We start from the raw sequence: 5,690 nt of genomic DNA on the forward strand, positions 1-5,690 counted from the left end.
TAACGCTTAACGCTTAACGCCTTCCGCTGCCTTCAGAACACAGGTCAGGCGCTCACCACACCATCTGCCGTCAAGTAATTAACCTCACAAATTCGCTCGCGAAAGACACCGCACGGAAAAAATATCGGTACCGGGCACGTAATGATGATCGTTAGCGGGTTGACACCGTATCGATTTGCTAATTTGCTGCTATGCACAGGAAACTCCTCAACGATACAGAAAATGTCAAAGATCAACTTCAAATCGGCTCATGTTGCGCGCCATTGGTCCGTGTCGTTCACTGAAGTCTAATTTTGCGAGCCCAACTAACTTTTAATATGGCACCAGAACCTAGGATCAAAGTTTTATAACCAAGCATTTTGCCAGTTCCAGAAATAATGCTGGTCAAGAAATTTTGTTCAAGTGTTACACTAATTTCAGAAGTAACTTTTTTTCGAAAACAACGTCTCGCCAGACAATATCCTTGAAAGGCGTTAAAAATTGCCAGTTCGTGGCCAAGTGGCACAAAACGAATTACTATTATTATTCAAGGTGGTTGGAGGCAGAATGGGGAAAATGCATCACGTATTCAAGACAAACTTGACCGAAATGCATAGAAAGTTACAGCAGTTTATATTCTCCATGTCTGCCGAGTGGGACAACACCTAATAGTTTACTGTAAGCATATGCCGTAAAGTGTAACCCTAAGCCTCTTGACAACACCCGACATGTCAGATGTCAACAGTGTGAAGACATACCAGCAGTGTCGCATGGCTCTACTGGGTTGTCGTTAAATGCAGTTCAATTTCTCTGAGTTCGTTTGTTTGTTTACTCGCCTCCATTCAATACAATCACACAAAAGTGAACATTGAGACAATGTATTAATTATGACAATTATAGAGAACGTGAACGTAACAGTAATAAATGTGATATGTTTTCCCTGTCAAATTTAGAAGATCTTTGCTAGTGATTTGTATGGCGACTTGCGGCCCAACCTTGCCTATGCAGATTGATTTGTTCTGCAATACGATCAAATAAGACCGCAAAGCAGCGATTTTGTTTCAATGTTTTCATGTCTAGAGTCGTAACTAAGTCATGCCCGGACCAATATATATCAATTTTGGTACAATGACCAGGCCATGTGCACGTAGATGCACGTAGATTTTATTTGTGATGCAAGCCAACATGGATGCCAGGTAGCCATTTTGTTTCAATTTTGTCATACCTTAAGAAGTAATGAGGATATCCCTGGATTATTTTTGTCTCCGTGGCGGAAGTCTTGGAGGGCTGATGGATTTGACCCCGTCCATCCATTCGACAATCTTTCCATGCACCCGTCCGTCCTTCTTTCTGTCCGTCCATCCGCAGCGATAACACATATCTGCCTGAACCGATTTCAGTCAAACTTTATACATAGACAATGCATTACGATGTGCATATATCAATTTCTTTTATGATACGATCCAATATGGCTATCGGGTACCTGTGCTTGTACTTCTTTTTTCACGTCCAGATCAGAGCCACTCCTCAGACAAATCTTAGAAGAGTTCATCCAAACTTGGTACAAGCACAATACACTATGGCATAAAATGTACACGTTAATTTGTGCAATGATACAATCAAATATGGCCGACGGTTGCCATTTTGTTATAAATTTTCCACGTCCGGAGCCATTTCGCATACTTATGTGAACTATTTTATTCAAACTCAATACAAGGGTAATTTACTGTGACATGAGATACAATCAGATTTAAATTGGCGTCATGTTACGATAAAATACGGCCATAAGGTAGCCACATTGTTACAATGTATTCACGTCCAGAACCATTGCACAGTCATGCCACTCCCCCGATTTCGTTTAAATTGCTTCAAGGCCGATGTACATCTAATACATTTGCACAATGTATGTCAATTTGTGTCACTATACCATCCAATATGGCCACCAGGCAGCTATTTTGTTATGATTTTGTTATATTCACAGCCATTACACGAACATGCGAGAACAGATTTCGTACAAAGTTGATTGAAGGACAATGCACAATGACATACGCATGCGTATCCATTTTCTGTCTAAACGAGAACTGTAAAAAGTTTAGAGTATTTGCATATTCGATATATCTCATCTTTAGTTTTGATGAACCAATGATGGCGCTGTTTTTATAGCGATGCCACCGTTGGCTTCGTCATAATTTACCATATTGCCAAACTAAATTACAGACGATGCTGTACTTGAAACCGTTACCAGGGTTCAATCTCTTCATTATCACATCTTAGCTTGTACTGTAAGTAATAATGGGAACAGACCTCGCGCTTGTAAATTGAAATATCTTCTCTCGGAATCCCGGAAGACAACAATGGAGAGAGAGAGAGAGAGAGAGAGAGAGAGAGAGAGAGAGAGAGAGAGAGAGAGAGAGAGAGAGAGAGAGAGAGAGAGAGAGAGAGAGAGAGAGAGAGAGAGAGAGAGAGAGAGAGAGAGAGTGTGTGTCCCTCCACAAAAGAGGGACCGTGGACAGAGAGACAGAGACAGAGACATAGAGACAGGCAGAATGAGAGAGAGAGAGAGAGAGAGAGAGAGAGAGAGAGAGAGAGAGAGAGAGAGAGAGAGAGAGAGAGAGCCTGGGGCTTTATCAATACAAAAACAGAGCAAGACCAGATATTTATACAGGTATGTATGTTTTTCCGTCCCAGGGACCGAGTTTGCTTAAGACGATAAGTGGATTACCGAGGTGTTGCTGTCATTTGTTTTCCACCGGATCTGAAGTTTATTGTATGAATTTGCTGACAGGTTTATCTGATAATAAACTCATGCCTTTTATCACGGTCTTGTATGTTGAGATTTTGAACAATGAAATCCCACGAGACTGCTGAGTGGAACAGGCGTAGCCGTGTCTCTTGTTCAAAGATGGGCATCGGCCACTCTAGCATCACTGGGGAGTTGTAGAAATACCTTCAAGGGATGATGTGTGCCATAGCAGTTTTCATTGAACAAGTACAACATTCTGCCAAGGTAAACTTTACCGAACTCAATGAAGGCCTTATAAATTTTGCAGTTGACACGAGTCTTGGCACAAGATCTCATCTTAAAGGGGCTTTTAGAAAATGATTTACCGTTATTTGTGGCACTCAGAGAACCAAATATTGACACAGTCCATGTTCATTCACACATTCTATTACAAGTACAAATAAACTGCCATCGCAATCACGGGCAGGGTTGGAATTTTTTGGCTTCAAGTTTATCGGGGTGTGGATGGCAGGAGCACCTTGATAAGTAGCTGCGTTTATAGATAGGTGATGCTCCATACTTACAGGCTGCAAGAAAGCCAGAACACACGGGCTTGCGAATGATCATAAACATCCTCAAGCAAGCATTGAACAGCAAAACTTGCTTCAGTACACTTGAATGTGTGAGGTCCCACACGTGCATGCACACACGCTCACGCACAACGAATATTGTCACAAACGCATACCCCAGAGTATTGATAAAAAGATGCTACCAAAATCTTATTTAGCTCGGAATGTGAAAATCTTGGTGAAGGTTTCCCATGAGAAAGATTTCAGTTTGTTTTAGGCTGGAAATGATAGGCATATTAAATAAATGATTTGACTAATGGGGACATATTGTCAGTCAGTTGGCCTATTAAGAGCAAAGTTCGAGTGGCTCGGTGTGTTTACGTCGGAACACAAATCTTAAGTGTTTGCTATATTGATCGCCAGGGACGCTGAGCAATATTTCAACCAAAGTACGCTAATAGTTTACTATGAACGGTCAAAAATGACAGAGAAGGCATCGTAATCAGATGATGAGCAATGGATGAAGTTTCTCCACCGACTCGACGTGTCCTTTTGGCGCTATTCACTAGTATGTTCAGCGAATGTGCTGACACCATGTTCCAATCTTGTCTTGTATGCATTGTAATGATTTTTTTCCCATTTTTTTTGTAATTTTTTTTTACTCACAAAAACAGAACAAAAACAAAAACAAAGTAAAGCAAAACAAAACAACACAGAAAAAACAGCCTAATTAGGCTTTACAAGATTTTCTTTTTCACTCCACTTAACTTCAAATTTACTTCGCATACTTACACCATCGACTGCTTTACACTCAATTACATACTTGTGTCTCACAATTGATAGAAATGCCTTAAAAGTTGGTATTTTGTTTTCTGTTTACAGGTATACAAAAAGAACTTAGCTTGCAAAATAATGTAGTTTACCATCACAAATTTGTCATTGTTGAGGAAACCCAGATAAATTACAGGTCTGGTTAAATTGATATTTACATTTCTGAAAAAATAACTTTTTACACGAACCCAGAAATCTTTTGAATATCTACAATCAATAAAGAGATGGTCTTTTGTTTGAATTGATGCATGGCAAAAATTACACAGATTACTTTCTACTACATTCATTCTGAACAGACTATCATTTGTAAAAATCAAATTATTTAGCAGCTTAAGTTGAAAACATCTCACTGACGATTCAGTTATCACATTTTTGTGATACGAACAGTTTTTGACCCAATCATCATTACTCAGAGTAAAAGTATCACAGAAATATTTTCTTGCTTCCGTTTTCTTAAGAAGTTTTAGTAAAATTATCTCATAATACTGTTTAGTAGTGATTTTTGTTCAGTCATAACATACATCCCCATGATATAAGTATGGTTTTAAAGGTGCATTTAAGGATCTATCTATAGAAAATAGATTGTAATGATGTTGGTTTATTGTTTTTATATTTTTTATCGCTGTGGCGTACGGTATCGTGATTCTCAATTCAGAGAATGCATTTCGTAAGTTACCTTGTGATAAAAGTTGTAAACTGTTTATTAATCCACAGTCCCCCTACATATGTCTGAAAATACTATCTTGTCCAGGTTCTTTCACATTTGTGTATATATTACGCGGAGTTTTCCACGAGAAGTTATCTTTCTTCCTTTTCTTATGCAGCTGCGTAGCGTATTCTATATACGGTAAATGTTAGACCCAGCTTTTTATTATTTGGAAATGTGGCCTTCATCACTGAACGAGGCGTACCGCTTTTATTCTCCCGAACAAGAGCATATCGTCATAAGAATCCAAAGCGCACGGACAGGCTCTAGGCTGGTCTCAACTTCCTCCAGTGAACCGATAGTCTTCAGTTTGCATTAGCCTCTTTTAAATGTAAATCTGGCATGCTTTTATACCAGATCTCCTGCACCAACATCTTGGTGATTACAAGAAAAATGGCGCTTAGTCTATAACTTCTTTTGGGATTTTTGTTCGCAGCCAAATGTACTGGACAATCGAACTTATTGTAAATATTTTACCTATTTGGTCATCCATATACATGCTACTCGTCCGTTAACCCGGGCTAGTGGATTTGCTCTTGAAGGTAGACTTTTTAAGTTATTTTTTTGTACTATACCTTTTCAACCTCTTTAATGTTGTATGGTGTGTCGTTGCTTATTTTCGTAGTAAGCCCAAGTTCGTTCGCTCGACTCTGTCAAATTACAAGTCTTTTCAATCGCAAAATATATGAAAGATCTCGTCTTAAATTTGATAATGTCATCTCGCCATGGCATATACCATGGAGGTAGGAATTCCTACGTCCATGCATATACAGAGTATACTTACATCATGGAGGTATCTTCCTATCTCAGGATTTAAGCACTCCCTTCCGTGTTTTTGTTTCCTTTAGGAACTGTAATAAACATCTGTCAATAAGTGAGTCCT

Source organism: Ptychodera flava, chromosome 16 (genome assembly GCF_041260155.1).
Source record: "Ptychodera flava strain L36383 chromosome 16, AS_Pfla_20210202, whole genome shotgun sequence".
Classification (NCBI taxonomy): Eukaryota; Metazoa; Hemichordata; class Enteropneusta; family Ptychoderidae; genus Ptychodera; species Ptychodera flava.